The 23275-nt window shown below is 45.8% G+C and overlaps 1 pseudogene; it reads right to left on the bottom strand.

Annotated features, from left to right (window-relative positions):
• Positions 1-4523: 4523 nt before the first annotated feature.
• Positions 4524-23275, bottom strand: part of LOC119351021 — a 42268-nt pseudogene continuing 23516 nt past the window's right edge.

Genomic DNA, 23275 nt, shown 5'->3' with positions numbered 1-23275 from the left:
GGGGAATTGGGAAGGAACCCCAAGTAGAATTCGGCCTACTTGGGGCGCCCCCTTGGCTGCTCCCTCTCCCTCCCACCTATATATATATATGAGGGGGAGGCGCCTAGAACACACAACATCAATTGTTAGCCGTGTGCAGCCCCCCCTCCTCAGTTTATACCCCCGGTCATATTCTCGTGGTGCTTAGACGTAGCCCTGCACGGATCACTTCACCATCACCGTCACCACGCCATCGTGCTGACGGAACTCATCTACTTCCTCGACATCTTGCTGGATCAAGAGGACGAGGGACGTCATTGAGCTGAACGTGTGCAAAACTCGGAGGTGTCGTATGTTTGGTACTTGATCGGTCGGAGCTAGAAGAAGTTCGACTACATCAACAGTGTTGTCAAACGCTTCTGCTTTCGGTCTACAAGGGTACGTAGACACACACTCCCCCTCTCGTTGCTATGCATCTCCTACATAGATCTTGCGTGAGCATAGGAATTTTGTTTGAAATTGCATGCTACGTTTCCCAACACGTCATTCCACATCACATCACACAAGGAGTATTTCACATCTTACACTGGTGGTGTTACTGGCGAAGTGAGGATGGGAAATAGTGGTTCGTCGGCAATTGTTGGCAAGGGCTCTATATGCATTGAAACAAACACAACTTGCAAATTGGTGCTCGATGATGTGAGGCATGTTCCCGACATAAGGCTGAATTCGTTGTCAGTGGGCAAGCTTGATGATATCAAACATCCTAGTTATTTTGGTGAAGGAAAATGGAAGCTCACCAAAGGCTCTTTGATTGTGACTCGAGGAAGTAAGCAAGGTAATATCTATGTGACCAAAACCAAGTTGTGCAATGAGGTGTTGAACATTGCTGAAAAAGACACTTCAGTTGAATTGTGGCACAAGAGGCTTGGGCATATGAGTGAGAAGGGCATGCATGCTCTTGCTCTCATGGAGTACCTTCCTGAGTTGAAAGGTATATCCTTGAAACCCTGTGCACATTGTTTTGCTGGCAAACAACATAGGTTGCATTTCGTACACTCCCTCCACATCATGCAGAAAATGTCTTGATATTGTGCACACTGATGTTTGCTCCATGACTGAAAAATCTCATGGTGGAGCATTATACTTTGTGACTTTTACTGATGACCATTCCAGAAAGGTTTTGTGTATGTGCTGAAACACAAATACCAGATGCTTGAAGCCTTCGAGGAGTTCCATGCCAAGGTTGAAAGAGAAACTGGCAGGAAATTGAAGTGCGTGAGATCAGACAGTGGTGGTGAATATCGAGGTCCTTTTGAAAGTACTGCAGAAAGTTTGGCATCAGACTTGAGAAGAGTCCACCAAAGACACCTCAGCTCAATGGTCTTGCAGAGAGAATGAACAGGACACTCACAGAGAGGGTCAGAACTATGCTCTCTCATGCTCATTTACCTAATTCCTTTTGGGTTGAAGCATTGATGAATGCTATGTATGTGGTTAACCTATCTCCCTCAGTTCCTCTTACGGGTGATATTCCTCGGAGAGTTTGGTCAGGGAAGGAGGTATCATACAAGCACTTTAAGGTCTTTGGTTGCAGGGCATTTGTACATGTTCCAAGGGACGAGAGATCCAAGCTTGATAGCAAGACAAAGGAGTGCATCTACCTCAGCCAACCAAGTGAAGAGTTTGGTTACAGGTTGTGGGATCCAGCCAATAGGAAGATTGTGAGAAGCTGAGATGTGGTGTTTATTGAAGATGAAACAATAAAAGATATTGGGAAACTAGAGAAGCCAATGACCAACACACCTCAGGTTGACATGGATCCAATCCGTCCTCCTCTTGTGCATGACAATCATGGGTGAGCTGATGACACTCAAGACAGTGGAGATGCAACTAATCAAGGCAGTACAAGTCAAAGTGGCAAGCAGCCATCAAGTGATGATGATGAAGTTGGTAATGATGATGCCAACGAAAATCCACTTGATTCACCACCAGTGCAGCAACAAAGAAGAAGTGAAAGAGGTCATATTCCTTCTTCTTAATATCCACCACATAAATATGTGTTGATGACAGATGCAGGCGGGCCCTCATGCTATGGGGAGGCAATGTCTGATGAGAACAAAGAAGAATGGTCAGAAGCCATGCAGGATGAGATGAATTCCCTGTATGAGAATGATACTTTTGAGTTGGTGGTGAATCTGCCAAAAGGCAAGAAAAAACTCAAGAACAAGTGGGTGTACAGAGTGAAGACTGAAGAAAACACCTCACATCCAAGGTACAAGGCCTGATTGGTTGTTAAAGGATTCAGTCAGAAAAAGGGCATTGATTATGATGAGATATTCTCTCCGGTGGTCAAGATGTCTTCGATTCGAGTTGTGCTGGGCATGACTGCCACCATGGACTTGGAAATTGAACAACTTGATGTGAAGACTGCATTCTTACATGGTGACCTAGAGGAGGAGATATACATGGAGCAGCCAGAGGGATTCATGGTTGCAGGCAAGGAACACTTAGTTTGCAAATTGAAGAAGAGCTTGTATGGCTTGAAGCAAGCTCCTCGGCAGTGGTACAAGAAGTTTGAGTCTTTTATGACTGTGTTTGGTTATCATAAAGCACAACCTGATCATTGTGTCTTTATGAAGAGGTATGCTGAGGGTGACTTCATTATCCTCTTGTTGTATGTTGATGATATGCTGATGTTGGAAATGGCACAAAGATAATTGCTCTCCTCAAGAAGGCATTGAGTAAATCATTTGCCATGAAGGATTTAGGACCAGCTAAGCAAATATTTGGCATGAAGATCTCCCGTGATAGATCAAAGAAGCTGCTTTGGCTCTCACAGGAAAGATACATTGAGAAGGTACTTGAAAGGTTCAATATGAAAGATGCAAAATCTGTTATCTCTCCGCTTGCAGGCCATCACAAACTGAATTCAAAATAATGTCCTACAAGGAATAAGGAGAAAGAAGAAATGAGGAAAGTACCTTACCAATCTGCTGTGGGCAGTTTGATGTATGCCATGGTATGGACTAGGCCTGACATTGCCTATGCAGTTGGAGTTGTTAGCCGGTTCATGAAAAATGCAAGTAAAGCTCACTGGGAAGCAGTGAAGTGGATTCTCAGGTATCTCAAGGGAACTTCTACATCTTGTTTATGCTTTGGAAGCGGTGATCCTGTATTGCAGGGCTATACAGATGCAGATTATGCAGGTGACAAGGATTGTAGGAAGTCCACATCTGGATCCTGATGACTTATGCAGGGGGGAGCAGTGTCATGGCAATCAAGATTGCAGAAATGTGTTTCTACATCAACTACAGAAGCTGAGTACATTGCAGCAGTTGATGCTGGCAAGGAAGTTTTGTGGATGAAGAACTTCTTGCAAGAGCTTGGCATGAAGCAAGAGAAGTTTGTGACAGTCAGAGTGCTATTCATCTTGCCAAGAATTGAAGCTATCACTCTCGAACCAAGCACATTGATGTGAGGTATCATTGGATTCGAGATGTTGTGAGTTCCAATTTGTTGAAATTTGAGAAGATCCATACCGACGACAATGGTTCGGATATGATGACCAAGATATTGCCAAATGAGAAGCTACAAGTATGTTGCAAGGTAGCAGGCATGGCGGTGCCCCCCTCATGATTCGGAGGGGGGAGATTTGTTGGGATATCCTCCTCATGTGGGCTGTGAGGAGATGACCATTTGAGGCCTTTTAGACAGCCCAAAGAGGTGCAGAAGCCCACTACCCATTAGGGTTATGACCTAGGGTCATTTTGGACTTTGCACATGAGAGGATGGGGATCCTTTACCCTCCATCCAGCAGCCACCATCAAGTGTGACGAAAATCAGTTCATCCTCCAAGAGAGAAGAAGAGAGAAAACCAAGAGAGCAAGGGAAGAAAAAGAGGATTGAAGGAAGAAGAAAAGGGAGCTCCTCCCCAAGGTTGTGATGGTCCAGATCCACTACCTTGTCTCCTTCAAGCTCCGGTTTCACCATCTTTGGTGAGATTGTTCCAATCCCTAGTTTTTGAGCCCCAAATCTTATTGTGTTCATACAAGATTCAGAAATCTTGATGTACGAGATATTCTAGTGCTGTCTAGAGAAGAGCTTGTTGTATCCCACATTTAATAATAGTGGAAGAGGATTTGGGTGGCTTCGGCCCGTGGTTTTTCCCCTCAAGTTGAGGGGGTTTTCACGTAAAAATCTGGTGTCTCTTTGTTAATGATTGCTACTGTCCAGAAAACTTACTCCAACCACAAGATACTAGGCTGGGGAGTATTGATTAAACTGTATTGATTAACCACTGCTGACTTCATTGAATATATTTACGGAAATTAACGTCTCTACAGCTGGCCGGCCCTTCAAATAAAGAAAATCTTCCCAGCCTAACTAAATCGTAAAACAAACTCAACAAGATGAATACCCACAAAGAATTCAGTTCCCTAGCTAGCAACAGCTAGCGGAATGAACATTGCTCCTCCGATCAAATCATAACTGGTACAAATTTTCAATTTGGCACCGCATCCTCCTCTCTCCAAAGAGAAAACTCAGTACTGGTAGTCATCTTTGTAATAATGCCGGGGAACCATCCAGTCATAAACATAGTCATACTCGAAGCCTTGTTGAACAAAGAGGTCTTTGAACAACTTCCTGAGGTATGCATAGTCGGGCTCGTCCTCGAACCCCAGCGAGCGGCAGTAGATGAGGTAGGACGCGAACTCGGCTGGATGTCCGCGGCAGAGCTCCTCGGGTGAGGTAGCCATCTTCATGTCCTTGATCATGTCGTGCGTCTCCCTGTGGTTCCTGGCGTCCGCGTCCTGCCATGGGAGGCTGAGGATAGATATAGCAACAACAACATGTGTTAAGAGTGTGGGTTACACTACGGGAAGAGGGAATGGTAGAGATTGAGTGCAGGAGGTTAGGTTGGAGAGGACCGACCTTCCTCTGAGGAAGTAGAGCAGCATGTAGCCGATGGATTCTAGGTCATCCCTCCGGCTTTGCTCTGCGGGGAATTGTTAGGTGGGTGTCAGATTTTTGGTACGAAACCGAAGGTGCGAGAAGTTCCAAGGGGAAACAACTTTGGATGGCTTTAATTTGGCAAGGAGCTCTTGCAGAATATATAGGGCGAAAGTTCATATTCATGTGTAGAATGAGATAAACCCTTACCGATTCCGAGATGGTTGTTTATGCTCGCGTATCTCGGCGTTCCTTGCAGGCCCATCATGTTCTCCCTGCATTTGGTTAAATAGGGAAAACATGTAATATATACAAGTCTTTGTTCCATACTATTGTCTTGTGGGTAATTGAGAACACATTATTGTTCATTACTATGAAATCAATGTTAAAAAATGGCATGTTTACCTGTATGGGATATGCTGCTTGCCGTGCTTGGACGTCTCCATGTACTTCCTCGCGATTCCGAAATCTATAAGATGAACCTGCACGCAGAGAGATGTTCAAAAAACTTAGTAGAAAACAAGGAAACATATATACCTCTGCATGCAATGCAATGATCCATGCATGAAAATACAAATAGAACAATGGAATAATATGCAATGATCCATGAACTGCAAGCTAATTGAGTACTGATCTATGAGTACCAGGTTGGCGCTCTTGCCGCGGCCCATGAGGAAGTTCTGCGGCTTGATGTCCTTGTGCACGAAAGAGTTGGTGTGGAGGCACTCGACCCGGTCAATCTACCCAAACAAAAACAGAAGACGCGCGTTAACTAAGTAAATCACCACATGCATGATGCGGAGACATGAACGATGGAATTTGAAAGCTTAATTGCATTGCAGAGCAAATGTATGTATGTACCATTTGGTCGGCGAGCATGAGGACGGTCTTGAGGGAGAGCTTGGCGTCGCAGGACTCGAAGAGATCCTGGAGGTTGGGCCCCAGCAGGTCCATCACCAGGGCGCTGTAGTCGCCCTCGACGCCGAACCACCTCACATTTGGAATCCCGGCTGCGAATGCACAAGCACAAAAAGAATCATACTAATGTTGGCTATATGTATGCAATTGCACACAAAATTAAGCAAACACAATTGCATCATGGGTGAAGAATTACCTTGTTCTTGGAGTTTCCTGTAGACCTTGGCCTCGTAGATCAGCTGTGGGAACCTCGCCCTGAGAGACTCCTGGGACGTACAGATCAATGCATGCAGTGTGGCAAATTAAGCGAGCAGTTGTAATCAAGAAAATTGAACAACGAGTGCATCGAGGGAGGCGTGGCAAATTAATGAACAACACAAGGAAGAGGATGAAGGGGAGGGTAGGGACTCACGAGCTTGATGGCGACCTCCTCCTTGGTCTCGGCGTCCGTGCCGTGGTAGATCTCCCCGAAGGAGCCGGTGCCGATGATGGGGCCGACGCGGAAGACGGTGCCGCCGTCACCGTCACCGTGCCCGTCCCCGGTGGAGATGGCCTCCGGGACCGACTTGAACTTGCGGGGCGGCGGCCTGCTGCGGCCGTGGCGCGGTCCCGGCGGCGTTGCTGCGTTGCCGCGTCCTATCATGGCGGCGGCGGCGCGATCGATCCGTGCGCGCGGGTCTACTCTACACAACTCTCCTTAACCGCGTAGGACCGACGTAGGTGCTACGTGCAACGAGGGCTGGGGAGGGACTACGTACAAGTAGTAGTTCGCACAAGACAAGGGCGTCTCCGGGTCGGACCCCAATTGCTATATTGCTCGGGTTATCTCTTGCAGTCTTGTTGTTAATTAACTCTAATAATACGGAAGTGCTCTATACAATGAGGAATGGAGGACGGTCTGCGGGAGCGGCGACGCCAGTGTTTGAAGATGGCTATTGTTTGGCTTGTGACTTTCCTCACTAGTTTTGAACATTGTAATAGGGAAACGAACATGGTTGCTCATGAAACCGCAACAAATTCTTGGTTTGAGGAGCCGATGGACGAAATTATAACACTTTTAATAGACGATGCAACTGTTATTTTCAATCAATAAAGTCGTTTCTTTTTGTCAAAAAAAGCGTCTTCTCTAGTAGTAGCTACTAGAGCATCCCCAAACGGACTGGGACTTTGGTTATCGGGCGTAACTTCACCCGGATTTGTAAGAAAGTCAAAAAATCCGAAATTTTTTGCGGACAAAGTAGATTTATTGTTGCACTCGTATGAAATCTTTTGCGAAGAAATGACTTTCATGTTGTTGTGGACGTAAGAAAAATTGTCTCTATATACATGGTACTACTGTTCATGCTATTGTTGGGGAATATTTTTCATTTTGTCAGAGAATATTTCGTTACAGAATATTTTTGTACGACAGAAACGACAACTCGAGTTTGTTGGGAAAATGTTTTGGAACATTTTGACTTTTTCTGATTTTTAAAAAATAAAATCAATTATCAGGTGTAATTACCACCATGTTCCAAAGGGTATTTTCCAACCCCAAACCCCGCTTAAGCGGACTGCTCGGTCATTGGCAGGTAAAAGAAGACGACCCACCTTGCTAAACCTGGGCAAACGTCGGGCCGGGCCGGGTTTCGGGCCGGGCTTGTAAAGCCCGACCTTCATTTCTCAAGCCCGAGCCCGGCCCGAAGCCTGAAATACTCCCTGATTTCAAGCCCGAGCCCGGCCCGAAATCAAGCCCGAAGCCCGAAAGCCCGGCCTGAACGCTGTTTTTTGGTACGTGTACGTGCAAGCCCGGCCCGAAGCCCGAAAGCTCGGCCCAAAAAATAGAAAAAGAGAAGCCCGAGCCCGGTCCGAACTACCTTTCGGGCTGCAAAACAAAGCCCAAGCCCGGCCCGAGTGTTAAGCCCTGTCCGGCCCGACCCGGGTTTTTCGGGTCGGGCTCGGGCCGGGCTGCCCATGCCCGGGTTTACACCCTGCCATCTCATACCAACCTTAGGGCATCTCCAGCCGTTGGCCCCCCCAGGACGCACAAAAATCACCCCCTGGGGGCGAGCCGGCGAGACACTCGGCGCTGGGGGCGGTTTTTCGCCCAGTCGCCGCCCCCAGCTCGCCCCCAGGCGCCGAAATTGGCCCACTTTGCAGCCCAATTTCGGCGAATAAACGGCCCATATGGGCGAGAATAGGCCCATATTCGGCGTGGTTTCGCCCTGTCTCGGCGTTCAATTATCAACATAATTATTCCTTATCACATATTTCATCGCAGAAAAATCAAATACTTCAACAAAATAGTACAACAACAAATAGTTTAATACAAATTATATAGTTCAACAAATAAAAAATCGTATTTCATCACGCGGCGTCCCCCTTGAGCCTTCATAGGTGCTCAATCAGATCTTTCTGCAGTTGATGATGCACCTGTGGGTCTCGGATCTCTTGACGCATACTGAGATAGGCAGTCCAAGTTGCCGGTAGCTGGTGATCAACTTCGGCTAGAGGACCCTGCCTGTAGTATGATTCAGTGTCAAACACTGGGTCTTCTTGCTCGCTCTCGATGATCATGTTGTGCAAGATGACACAGCAAGTCATGATCTCCCACATTTGATCTTTCGACAAGGTCTGAGCGGGGTACCGAACAACAGCGAATCGAGATTGGAGCACACCAAATGCCCGCTCGACATCCTTCCTGCAAGCCTCCTGAACCTTCGCAAACCAGGCGTTCTTGCCTCCTGGAACAGGGTTTGAGATCGTCTTCACAAATGTCGACCATCTCGGATAGATGTCGTCAGCTAGATAGTACCCCTTGTTGTATTGGTGCCCATTGATCTCGAAGTTCACCGGAGGAGAATGGCCCTCAACGAGCTTGGCAAAAACAGGAGAGCACTGCAACACGTTGATGTCATTGTGAGTTCCTGGCATACCAAAGAAGGAGTGCCAAATCCAGAGGTCCTGTGTGGCTACCGCCTCAAGCACCACACTGCAACCACCTTTGGCGCCTTTGTACATCCCCTGCCAACCAAATGGGCAGTTCTTCCATTTCCAATGCATGCAGTCGATGCTTCCAAGCATCCCAGGAAATCCTCTTGCTGCATTCTGGGCTAGGATCCGAGCAGTGTCTTCCGCATTGGGTGCTCTCAAGTATTGTGGCCCAAACACTGCCACCACTGCCCGACAGAACTTGTAGAAACACTCTATGCTGGTGGACTCGGCCATGCGCCCATAGTCGTCGAGTGAATCACTGGGAGCTCCATATGCAAGCATCCTCATCGCTGTCGTGCACTTCTGGATGGAGGTGAATCCAAGAGCGCCAGTGCAATCCATCTTGCACTTGAAGTAGTTGTCGAACTCCCGGATGGAATTCACAATCCTGAGGAAGAGCTTCCGGCTCATCCGATAACGGCGCCGAAATGTTCTCTCGCCATGAAGTGGAGCATCGGCGAAGTAGTCGGAGTAGAGCATGCAGTAGCCTTACAGACGATGCCGGTTCTTTGCTTTCACCCGCCCCGGCGCCGAGCCACCTCGACGCGGCTTTTCATTGCTCGCCAGCAGCTGGGCGAGGGCGGCGAGCACCATCAGATGCTCTTCTTCCTGGACGTCGGCCGCGGCTTCCTCCTCCAGCAGCGCGGCGAGCTCTTCCTCCTCATCGGAGTCCATCGCCGAGTCAGTCAAAACGCCGAACACCTTGCGCTCGTGGGCATGTACCCGCCGTTAAACCGCGCCTCCGCGGCCGGAAACGGCGGCCGGCACCGCCTAGTGCTGCGAGGAGGGGTTGCCGCGGCGAAGCGCTGCTATTTTTAGGCGGGGAATGGCTATCTAGGCGGATTAGGCCGGCGACCGTCGCCGGGATACAGCTAGTGGTGGCCGAGGGCGCGGGGGGTGCGAGGCGAGTCGGGGAAGAAAAACTTGACTTTTCCCCTGTCGGCGTGGGCCAGGCGCGCTTTTCACTAGCGCCGGAGCCCCCAACGGCTCCCCAGCGCGCCGGGTTCGGCCTGTGACCGCCGGGCGGAAAAAAGGCCCGAACCGGCGATTTTCGGCGCCCTGGGGGCGCGACTGGGACGTTTTTTCGGCGCCGGCGCGAAAAAATCGCCTGGGGAGGCCTTTTTGGGGGCGCGGCTGGAGATGCCCTTAAATGGAACCTCACATATTCAGTTTAAATCGGGGGCAGATATGGAGATCCCTGGGAGCCATGTTGGCCCATCCCGACCCCACATATATTTGTCTCCATCCTCTTCGGACCAAACCCAATCCTCAGACATGCATCGCTTGCAGTGTGGATTTGATCTTGGCCGTAACATTTTCAAGTTCACCGGTGATGTGGTTGGTGGCGCCACTATCGACGTACAAATTCGTGCCGACTCCATATGACCCTTCAGCGGCGCCGACACCTTCTCATCCTATGAAGAGTCACCATAATCTTCTTCAAACCTGTAGTCGGTGTCCTGGACTAGGGGGTACTCACCACGTCGTCCTCCGATCAGTTAGATTGGGTCGAGGACCCACATGGCCGTATACTCATGGGCCAGTTCGGACAGTTGCCGCATACAAGGAAGATTCCACAAAACTTGGTGATCAAGACAAGGCCTCCTCCCTACCGGTGTATTCGGCTAGGACTCTTGTTATCTTAGGCCTCTGGTACATTATATAAACTGAGGCCAGATAATGACCCACAAGTGTAGGGGATCAATCGTAGTCCTTTCGATAAGTAAGAGTGTCGAACCCAACGAGGAGCAGAAGGAAATGATAAGCAGTTTTTAGTAAGGTTTTCTCTGCAAGCACTGAAATTGTAGGTGATAGATAGTTTTGTGATAAGATAAATAGTAAGAGTAACAAGTAAATAAAGTGCAGCAAGGTGGCCCAATCCTGTATGTAGCAAAGGATAAGCCTGGACAATTTCTAATAATGAGAAAGGAACTCCCGAGGACACATTGGGAATTATCGTCAAGCTAGTTTTCATCACGTTCATATGATTCGCGTTCGGTTTGATAATTTGATATGTGGGTGGACCGGTACTTGGGTACTGTCCTAACTTGGACAAGCATCCCACTTATGATTAACCCCTATTGCAAGCATCCGCAACTACAAAAGAAGTATTAAGGTAAACCTAACCACAACATTAAACATATGGATCCATATCAGCCCCTAATGAAGCAACACATAAACTAGGGTCTAAGCTTCTGTCACTCTAGCAACCCATCATCTACTTATTACTTCCCAATGCCTTCCTCTAGGCCCAAATAATGGTGAAGTGTCATGTAGTCGATGTTCACATAACACCACTAGAGGAAAAGACAACATACATCTCATCAAAATATCGAACAAATACCAAATTCACATGACTACTAATAGCAAGACTTCACCCATGTCCTCAAGAACAAACGTAACTACTCACAAAGCATATTCATGTTCATAATCAGAGGAGTGATAATATGCATAAAGGATCTGAGCATATGATCTTCCACCAAGTAAACCAATTAGCATCAACTACAAGGAGTAATCAACACTACTGGTACCAATTTGTAGTTTTGATACAAGATTGGATACAAGAGATGAACTAGGGTTTTGAGAGGAGATGGTGCTGGTGAAGATGTTGATGGAGATTGACCCCTCCCGATGAGAGGATCGTTGGTGATGACGTTGGTGATGATTTCCCCCTCCTGGAGGGAAGTGTCCCCGACAGAATAGCTCCGCCGGAGCCCTAGATTGATTCCGCCAAGGTTCCGCCTCGTGGCGGCGGAGTTTCGTCCCGTAAGCTTGCCCATGATTTTTTCCAGGGTAAAAGTGATGATATAGCAGAAGATGGACGCCGGAGGCCCACCAGGGGGCCCAGGAGATAGGGGCGAGCCCTATAGGGGGGGCGCCCCCTGTCTCCTGGACAGGGTGTGGCCCCCTGGCATATTTCTTTCGCTCAGAAATTCTTATTAATTCCAAAAAGTTGTTTTGTGGAGTTTCAGGACTTTTGGAGCTGTGCAGAATAGGTTTCCAACGTTTGCTCCTTTTCCAGCCAGAATTCCAGCTGCCAGCATTCCTCCTCTTCATGGTAAACCTTGTAAAATAAGAGAGAATAGCCATAAGTATTTAGATATAATGTGTAATAACAGCCCATAATGCAATTAATATTGATATAAAAGCATGATGCAAAATGGACGTATCAACTCCCCCAAGCTTAGACCTCGGTTGTCCTCAAGCGGAAGCCGAAATCGAAAAATATGTCCACATGTTTAGAGATAGAGGTGTCGATAAAAATAAAATACGGACATGAGGGCATCATGATCATTCTAATAATAGCAACATATATAGATTTTTTTCATATGATTTCCTATGCTCAAGTAACAAGCAATTCACAATGTCAAGTATGGTTCAAAAACTTCATTGGGAACTAACAAACTATAATCTCAGTCATTGAAGCAATTGCAATTTATCGTAACATCAGAAAGAATCAACAATAGAGCTTTTCAGCAAGCTCACATACTCAACTATCTCGTAGTCTTCTACAATTGCTAACACTCACGCAGTACTTGTGGTTATAGAGTTTCAGTCGGACACTGAGAAAGATAGGGGCTTATTGTGTTGCCTCCCAACGTATTCACCTTTAGGTGATGTCAACAATAATAGCCCATGCTAACTTACATACAATTGGATATATATATCATGATCTTTCAAACACGAAGAGCTTGCCAAAGGATAAAATGAAAAAGGGAAAGGTGAGGATCACCTTGACTCAAGCATAAAGTAAAAGATAGGCCCTGCGCAGAGGGAAGCAGAGGTTGTCATGCGCGTTTAGGGTTGATGCACAAAATCTTAATGCAAAAGAACGTCACTTTATATTGCCCCTTGTATGTGGACCTTTATTATGCAGTCCGTCGCTTTTATTACTTCCACAACAAGTTCATACAAAGCTTATTTTCTCTGCACTAATTTTTTTTGAACAGACACGGGCCAAGAAGGACCTAGATATTTATTGGATAAACAAGAAAGCGCATATTACAACAGAGACCCAAAAGAAAACTGGAACTACTAAATAGTCCCTAAACTTTGCAAAAGGACCCCAACAGAGGAAAGGAAACGCAATCGGGTCCTATTCTGCTCCTCGACGGAAAACTTCCGGCCGGCACCGGGGACGAGACCACTTGGGCCGACGAAAGCTCCATAGCACCACGCCATAGACTCCATGGAAGAACAGAGCTGCCTCCTGAGGAATTTGAATGACCGCCCTTCGGCCAGAAGAAACAGAGGCGAGTCAGCGAGAGCAAGCCATCGATCGCTGCAGCAGGCGCCATCGCTTCGCCAACAAATCATCCACTGCTGATGATCCACAGCCCAATCCGCAGCATCCCAACCTGCAAGCTCCAGAGCTGCAAGCGTCGGCCACGTCTTCGACATCGCCATGATGGCCTTCGAGGCAGGGGAGAGCAGCAAGATCCTCCGCCAGATCAGGGCCATCGAGCTTATTACCAGGGACACCAGAGTGGATCCAGTCGGCAGCAACAAGCCCTCCATCTCCACCACCTTAAGAACCGACTCTAGTAGCCACCGCACGCGGCTCGCTCGCGCCGGCGACCCAATCCCCATCGGCATCACGCCAAGCTCCGGCATAAAGCAAAACTCCACTAAGGAAACACCACAACTACAACTAGTATGTACACGGCAGCTGCGGGCACCTCCCCCATCTTCTCTCCAACCGGCAGCGCCGGCGGCGAGCGCCCGGGATCGGGCCGAGCCCCAACTCGCACATCGAGCCGCCTCCCTTTTCTCCTCTCTCGAACAGTACCCGGGAGAATGAATTAGCTGGGGTTTCTCTGCACTAATAAGTCATACATATTTAGAGAGCAATTTTTATTGCTTGCACCGATGACAACTTACTTGAAGGATCTTACTCAATCCATAGGTAGGTATAGTGAACTCTCATGGCAAAACTGGGTTTAAGGGTATTTTGGAAGCACAAGTAGTATCTCTACTTGGTGCAAGGAATTTGGCTAGCATGAGGGGGAAAGGCAAGCTCAACATGTTTGGAAGGTCAACGACAATATACTTTAACTGAGATGTCGGAAAACATAAACCATTACGTTGTCTTCCTTGTCCAACATCAACTCTTTTAGCATGTCATACTTAATGAGTGCTTCACAATTATAAAAGGTGTCCAAGATAATATATTTATATGTGAACCCCTCTTTCCTTATCACTTCCTATTAATTGCAACGATGACCAAGGCTACGTTCATCAACTCTCAACAATTTTTATGCCTCATACTTTCTATGTGTGGAGTTATCACTACCCATAAGATCAATATGAACTCTTTTATACTTTCTACTTTCTCAAGATCATAGCAACATAGCGAAGCCCTTGACTCAACACTAATCTTTATTATAGATAACTCACAGACTCGATTACAAAAAGAGATCACAATGCAAAACTCAAAACTACTTGATATCAAAACTTGAATCTACTAGATCAAGATACTACTAAAAGGATCGAACTAAATAAAGCGGTAAATATAGGAGTGTGATGGTGATACGATACCGGGGCACATCCCCAAGCTTGGCAGTTGCCAAGGGGAGTGCCCATACCCATGTGATTATGTCCTCGGAGGTGGTGATGGTGGAGTTGTTGCATTTTTCTTCTCTAGCTTGCATCCGAGGCTAAAATTTTCCTTCCTCAGATCCTCATTCTCGAGCTCAAGTTTCATTATCTTTTTGCATAGTGCTGCCTTGATGTCCTGCAAAAAATGTGGTGGGATAGATTGGACCTTAGGGAGGCTTCACTTCTTGAACTCCACATGCATATCACCAGGTTGAGGTAGTGGATCGTCCTCTTCATCGGAGCTTGTCTCCTCCTTCCCCTTTGGATCATAGTCTTCTTCTTCCTCCGTGGTCTAGCCATAATGTTCCACATCCCCATATACTTTTGGGTTTGCGATATAATCAGCCATGTAGCTCTCCCCCTCTGAATCTTGGGACGACATCTTGCTCTATTCTGCAATAGGAACAACTCAAAACGAAAATAGAGGATATTTGCGTGATACGGTGGTCAAAACCTTCGGGAGTATATATAATGAATTTTTACCGACCAAAATATGTAACTTGCAAGAAAACGGAGTCCGGGAGGCACATGAGGTGCCCACGAGACAGGGGGCGCGCCCTACAGGGGGGCGCCCTCCTCTCTCGTGGGAGCCTCATGTCCCTTTCGGGCTACTTCTTTCTTCCTAAAATTCTTAAATATTCCAAAACTGATAAAAATTGCCATTGGAGTTGTTTTGGAGTCGGTTTACTTACCGTACCACATACCTATACCTTTTCAGAGTCTGGAACGTTCTGGAAAGTGTCCCTTATGTATTCCTCAGGGGTTACGGTTTCAATAATATTAGTTTCAACATTGATAGGATTACTTGAAATATAATGTTTAATTCTTTGACCGTTTACCACCCTCGTATTTGTGCCTTCGAAGTTGTTGATTTTTATAGCACCAGAACAATAGACCTCCTCGATAACGTAGGGACCTTCCCATTTTGAGAGAAGTTTTCCTGCAAAAAATCTTAAACAAGAGTTGAATAATAACACATAATCTCCTACGTTAAACTCACGCTTTTGTATCCTCTTATCATGCCAGCGTTTGACTTTTTCTTTGAATAGCTTGGCATTCTCATACGCTTGGGTTCTCCATTCATCAAGTGAGCTAATATCAAATAACCTCTTCTCACCAGCAAGTTTGAAGTCATAATTGAGCTCTTTAATATCCCAATATGCTTTATGTTCAAGTTCAAGAGTTAAATGACACGCTTTTCCATAAACCATCTTATATGGAGACATACCCATAGGATTTTTGTATGCAGTTCTATAGGCCCATAATGCATCATCAAGTTTTTTGGACCAATTCTTTCTAGATCTATTCACAGTATTTTGTAAAATTAATTTGATGCCACGCCCAATATGCGACCCTATCCAAAAGGAACTCGAAGGTCCTGTTGGGGAACGTACTAATTTCAAAAAAAATTCCTACGCACACGCAAGATCATGGTGATGACATAGCAACGAGGGGAGAGTGTTGTCTACATACCCTCGTAGACCGAAGCGGAAGCGTTGACGCAGCGTAGAGGAAGTAGTCGTACATCCTCCCGGTTCGACCGATCCAAGCACCGTTACTCCGGCACCTCCGAGTTCTTGACACACGTACAGCTCGATGACGCAACCTCGATCTCCAATCCAGTAGAGGCTTCGAGGGGGAGTTCTGTCAGCACGACGGCGTGGTGACTATCTTGATGTTCTCCTGTCGCAAGGCTTCGCCTAAGCACCGCTACAATATGACCGAGGTGTAATATCGTGGAGGGGGGCACCGCACACGGCTAAGGAACGATCAATGATCAACTTGTGTGTCCTAGGGTGCCCCCCTACCCCCGTATATAAAGGAGGGAGGGAGGAGGTGGCCGGCCCAAGGGGGGGCGCGCCATAGGGAGGGGGAAACCTACTCCAAGTAGGTTTCCCTCTCTTTTCCTTATCTTATTTGGAGGGGGAAGGAAGGAGTACTAGTATTAGGAAGTAGTACTAGTAGTAGGAAAGGAAGAGGGGGAAGGAGAAAGGAAAGGGGGGGCCGGCCCCCCTCCCCAATTCAGATTGGGCTTGGGGGGGCGCGCCCCCCTCCCTTGCTCCTTCTCTCTTCCTCCTACATGGGCCCAATAAGGCCCATATACCTCCCGGGGGGTTCCGGTAACCTCCCGGAGCTCCAAACTCTTCCGGAACCTTTCCGGTGTCCAAATATATCCGTCCAATATATCAATCTTTATGTCTCGACCATTTCGAGACTCCTCGTCATGTCCGTGATCATATCCGAGACTCCGAACAACCTTCGGTACATCAAAATACATAAACTCATAATATAACTGTCATCGAAACCTTAAGCATGCGGACCCTACGGTTCGAGAACAATGTAGACATGACCGAGACACGTCTCTGGTCAATAACCAATAGCGGGACCTGGATGCCCATATTGGTTCCTACATATTCTACGAAGATCTTTATCGGTCAAACCGCATAACAACATACGTTATTCCCTTTGTCATCGGTATGTTACTTGCCCGAGATTAGATCGTCGGTATCCAATACCTAGTTCAATCTCGTTACCGGCAAGTCTCTTTACTCGTTCCGTAATACGTCATCTCATAACTAACTCATTAGTTACATGCTTGCAAGGCTTAGGTGATGAGTATTACCGAGAGGGCCCAGAGATACCTCTCCGACAATCGGAGTGACAAAACCTAATCTCGAATTATGCTAACTCAACATGTACCTTTGGAAACACCTGTAGTACTCCTTTATAATCACCCAGTTACGTTGTGATGTTTGGTAGTACCCAAAGTGTTCTTCCGGTAAACGGGAGTTACACAATTCTCATAGTTACAGGAACATGTATAAGTCATGAAGGAAGCAATAGCAGAATACTAAACGATCAAGTGCTAAGCTAACAGGATGGGTCATGTCAATCATATCATTCTCCTAATGATGTGATCTCATTAATCAAATGACAACACATGTCTATGGTTAGGAAACATAACCATCTTTGATTAATGAGCTAGTCAAGTAGAGGCATACTAGTGACTATATGTTTGTCTATGTATTCACACATGTATTATGTTTTTGGTTAATACAATTCTAGCATGAATAATAAACATTTATCATGATATGAGGAAATAAATAATAACTTTATTATTGCCTCTAGGGCATATTTCCTTCAGTCTCCCACTTGCACTAGAGTTAATAATCTAGATTACACAGTAATGATTCTAACACCCATGGAGTCTTGGTGCTGATCATGTTTTGCTCGTGAGAGAGGCTTAGTCAACGGGTCTGCAACATTCAGATCCGTATGTATCTTGCAAATCTCTATGTCTCCCACTTGGACTTGGTCCCGAATGGAATTGAAGCGTCTCTTGATGTGCTTGGTCCTCTTGTGAAATCTGGATTCCTTTGCCAAGGCAATTGCACCAGTATTGTCACAGAAGATCTTCATTGGTCCCGATGCACTAGGTATGACACCTAGATCGGAAATGAACTCCTTCATCCAGACTCCTTCATTTGCTGCTTCAGAAGCAGCTATGTAGTCCGCTTCACATGTAGATCCCGCTACGACGCTTTGTTTTGAACTGCACCAACTTACAGCTCCACCGTTTAATATAAACACTTATCCGGTTTGCGATTTAGAATTGTCCGGATCAGTGTCAAAGCTTGCATCGATGTAACCATTTACGACTAGCTCTTTGTCACCTCCATATACGAGAAACATATCCTTAGTCCTTTTCAGGTATTTCAGGATGTTCTTGACCGCTGTCCAGTGATCCACTCCTGGATTACTTTGGTACCTACCTGCCAAGCTTATTGCTAAGCATACGTCAGGTCTGGTACACAGCATTGCATACATGATAGAGCCTATGGCTGAAGCATAGGGAACATCTTTCATTTTCTCTCTATCTTCTGCTGTGGTCAGGCATTGAGTTCGACTCAACTTCACACCTTGTAGCACAGGCAAGAATCCTTTCTTTGCCTGATCCATTTTGAACTTTTTCAAAATTTTGTCAAGGTATGTGCTTTGTGAAAGTCCTATTAAGCGTCTTGATCTATCTCTATAGATCTTGATGCCCAATATGTAAGCAGCTTCACCGAGGTCTTTCATTGAAAAACTTTTATTCAAGTATCCCTTTATGCTATCAAGAAATTCTATATCATTTCCAATTAAGAATATGTCATCAACATATAAAACTAGAAATGCTACAGAGCTCCCACTCACTTTCTTGTAAATACAGGCTTCTCCAAAAGTCTGTATAAAACCATATGCTTTGATCACACTGTCAAAGCGTTTATTCCAACTCCGAGATGCTTGCACCAGTCCATAAATGGAACGCTGGAGTTTGCACACTTTGTCAGCACCTTTTGGATCAACAAAACCTTCAGGCTGCATCATATACAACTCTTCTTCTAGAAATCCATTCAAGAATGCAGTCTTGACATCCATTTGCCAAATTTCATAATCATGAAATGCAGCAATAGCTAACATGATTCGGACAGATTTAAGCATCGCTACGGGTGAGAAAGTCTCATCGTAGTCAACCCCTTGAACTTGTCGAAAACCTTTTGCAACAAGTCGAGCTTTGTAGACAGTAACATTACCATCAGCGTCAGTCTTCTTCTTAAAGATCCATTTATTCTCAATGGCTTGCCGATCATCGGGCAAGTCAACCAAAGTCCATACTTTGTTTTCATACATGGATCCTATCTCAGATTTCATGGCCTCTAGCCATTTTGCGGAATCTGGGCTCATCATCGCTTCCTCATAGTTCGTAGGTTCATCATGGTCAAGTAACATGACTTCCAGAATAGGATTTCCGTACCACTCTGGTGCGGATCTTACTCTGGTAGACCTACGAGGTTCAGTAGAAACTTGATCTGAAGTTCCATGATCAATATCATTAGCTTCCTCACTAATTGGTGTAGTCGTCACAGGAACCGGTTCTTGTGATGAACTACTTTCCAATAAGGGAGTAGATACAGTTATCTCATCAAGTTCTACTTTCCTCCCACTCACTTCTTTCGAGAGAAACTCCTTCTCTAGAAAGGATCCGAATTTAGCAACGAAAATCTTGCCCTCAGATCTGTGATAGAAGGTGTACCCAATAGTCTCCTTTGGGTATCCTATGAAGACACATTTCTCCGATTTGGGTTCGAGCTTATCTGGTTGAAGTTTCTTCACATAAGCATCGCAGCCCCAAACTTTGAGAAACGACAACTTTGGTTTCTTGCCAAACCACAGTTCATAAGGCGTCGTCTCAACGGATTTTGATGGTGCCCTATTTAACGTGAATGTGGCCGTCTCTAAAGCATAACCCCAAAACGATAGCGGTAAATCGGTAAGAGACATCATAGATCGCACCATATCAAGTAAAGTACGATTACGACGTTTGGACACACCATTTCGTTGTGGTGTTCCAGGTGGCGTGAGTTGCGAAACTATTCCACATTGTTTCAAATGTAAACCAAACTCGTAACTCAAATATTCTCCTCCACGATTAGATCGTAGAAACTTTATTTTCTTGTTACGATGATTTTCTACTTCACTCTGAAATTCTTTGAACTTTTCAAATGTTTCAGACTTGTGTTTCATCAAGTAGATATACCCATATCTACTCAAATCATCTGTGAAGGTGAGAAAATAATGATATCCGCCACGAGCCTCAACATTCATCGGGCCACATACATCTGTATGTATGATTTCCAACAAATCTGTTGCTCTCTCCATAGATCCGGAGAACGGTGTTTTAGTCATCTTGCCCATGAGGCACGGTTCACAAGTACCAAGTGATTCATAATCAAGTGATTCCAGAAGTCCATCAGTATGGAGTTTCTTCATGCGCTTTACACCGATATGACCTAAACGGCAGTGCCACAAATATGTTGCACTATCATTATCAACTCTGCATCTTTTGGCTTCAACATTATGAATGTGTGTATCACTACTATCGAGATTCAATAAAAATAGACCACTCTTCAAGGGTGCATGACCATAAAAGATATTACTCATATAAATAGAACAACCATTATTCTCTGATTTAAATGAATAACCGTCTCGCATCAAACAAGATCCAGATATAATGTTCATGCTCAACGCAGGCACCAAATAACAATTATTCAGGTCTAAAACTAATCCCGATGGTAGATGTAGAGGTAGCGTGCCGACTGCGATCACATCGACTTTGGAACCATTTCCCACGCGCATCGTCACCTCGTCCTTAGCTAATCTTCGCTTAATCCGTAGTCCCTGTTTCGAGTTGCAAATGTTATCAACAGAACCAGTATCAAATACCCAGGTGCTACTGCGAGCATTAGTAAGGTACACATCAATAACATGTATATCACATATACCTTTGTTCACTTTGCCATCCTTCTTATCCGCCAAATACTTGGGGCAGTTCCGCTTCCAGTGTCCAGTCTGCTTGCAGTAGAAGCACTCAGTTTCAGGCTTAGGTCCAGACTTGGGTTTCTTCTCTTGAGCAGCAACTTGTTTGCTGTTCTTTTTGAAGTTCCCCTTCTTCTTCCCTTTGGCCCTTTTCTTGAAACCAGTGGTCTTGTTGACCATCAACACTTGATGCTCCTTCTTGATTTCTACCTCCGCGGCTTTCAGCATCGCGAAGAGCTCGGGAATAGTCTTGTTCATCCCTTGCATATTATAGTTCATCACAAAGCTCTTGTAGCTTGGTGGCAGTGATTGGAGAATTCTGTCAATGACGCTATCATCCGGAAGATTAACTCCCAGTTGAATCAAGTGATTATTATACCCAGACATTTTGAGTATATGCTCACTGACAGAACTGTTCTCCTCCATCTTGCAGCTGTAGAACTTATTGGAGACTTCATATCTCTCAATCCGGGCATTTGCTTGAAATATTAACTTCAACTCCTGGAACATCTCATATGCTCCATGACGTTCAAAACGTCGTTGAATGCCCGGTTCTAAGCCGTAAAGCATGGCACACTGAACTATAGAGTAGTCATCAGCTTTGCTCTGCCAGACGTTCTTAACGTCGTCAGTTGCATCAGCAACAGGCCTGGCACCCAGCGGTGCTTCCAGGACGTAACTCTTCTGTGCAGCAATGAGGATAATCCTCAGGTTACGGACCCAGTCCGTGTAATTGCTACCATCATCTTTCAACTTTGCTTTCTCAAGGAACACATTAAAATTCAACGGAACAACAGCACGAGCCATCTATCTACAAACAAACATAGACAAGCAAAATACTATCAGGTACTAAGTTCATGATAAATTTAAGTTCAATTAATCATATTACTTAAGAACTCCCACTTAGACAGACATCTCTCTAGTCATCTAAGTGATCACGTGATCCAAATCAACTAAACCATGTCCGATCATCACGTGAGATGGAGTAGTTTCAATGGTGAACATCTCTATGTTGATCATATCTACTATATGATTCACGCTCGACCTTTCGGTCTCCGTGTTCCGAGGCCATATCTGTATATGCTAGGCTCGTCAAGTATAACCTGAGTATTCCGCGTGTGCAACTGTTTTGCACCCGTTGTATTTGAACGTAGAGCCTATCACACCCGATCATCACGTGGTGTCTCAGCACGAAGAACTTTCGCAACGGTGCATACTCAGGGAGAACACTTCTTGATAATTAGTGAGATATCATCTTAAAATGCTACCGTCAATCAAAGCAAGATAAGATGCATAAAGGATAAACATCACATGCAATCAATATAAGTGATATGATATGGCCATCATCATCTTGTGCTTGTGATCTCCATCTTCAAAGCACCGTCGTGATCACCATCGTCACCGGCGCGACACCTTGATCTCCATCATAGCATCGTTGTCGTTACGCCATCTATTGCTTCTACGACTATCGCTACCGCTTAGTGATAAAGTAAAGCAATTACAGGGCGTTTGCATTTCATACAATAAAGCGACAACCATATGGCTCCTGCCAGTTGCCGATAACTTCGGTTACAAAACATGATCATCTCATACAATAAAATATAGCATCACGTCTTGGCCATATCACATCACAACATGCCCTGCAAAAACAAGTTAGACGTCCTCTACTTTGTTGTTGCAAATTTTACGTGGCTGCTACGGGCTTAAGCAAGAACCAATCTCACCTACGCATCAAAAACACAACGATAGTTTGTCAAATAGACTCCGTTTTAACCTTCACAAGGACCGGGCGTAGCCACACTCGGTTCAACTAAAGTTGGAGAAACAGACACCCGCTAGTCACCTGTGTGCAAAGCACGGCGGTAAAACCAGTCTCGCGTAAGCGTACGCGTAATGTCGGTCCGGGCCGCTTCATCCAACAATACCGCTGAACCAAAGTATGACATGCTGGTAGGCAGTATGACTTATATCGTCCACAACTCACTTGTGTTCTACTCGTGCATATAACATCAAACCATAAAAACCTAGGCTCGGATGCCACTGTTGGGGAACGTAGTAATTTCAAAAAAAAATCCTACGCACACGCAAGATCATGGTGATGACATAGCAACGAGGGGAGAGTGTTGTCTACATACCCTCGTAGACCGAAGTGGAAGTGTTGACGCAGCGTAGAGGAAGTAGTCGTACGTCCTCCCGGTCCGACCGATCCAAGCACCGTTACTCCGGCACCTCCGAGTTCTTGACACACGTACAGCTCGATGACGCAACCTCGATCTCCAATCCAGTAGAGGCTTCGAGGGAGAGTTCCATCAGCACGACGGCGTGGTGACTATCTTGATGTTCTCCTGTCGCAGGGCTTCGCCTAAGCACCGCTACAATATGACCGAGGTGTAATATCGTGGAGGGGGGCACCGCACACGGCTAAGAAACGATCAATGATCAACTTGTGTGTCCTAGGGTGCCCCCTACCCCCGTATATAAAGGAGGGAGGGAGGAG

Source organism: Triticum dicoccoides, chromosome 1B (assembly GCF_002162155.2).
Source record: "Triticum dicoccoides isolate Atlit2015 ecotype Zavitan chromosome 1B, WEW_v2.0, whole genome shotgun sequence".
Lineage (NCBI taxonomy): Eukaryota > Viridiplantae > Streptophyta > Magnoliopsida > Poales > Poaceae > Triticum > Triticum dicoccoides.
This window is presented reverse-complemented; position numbering and strand designations above follow the sequence as displayed.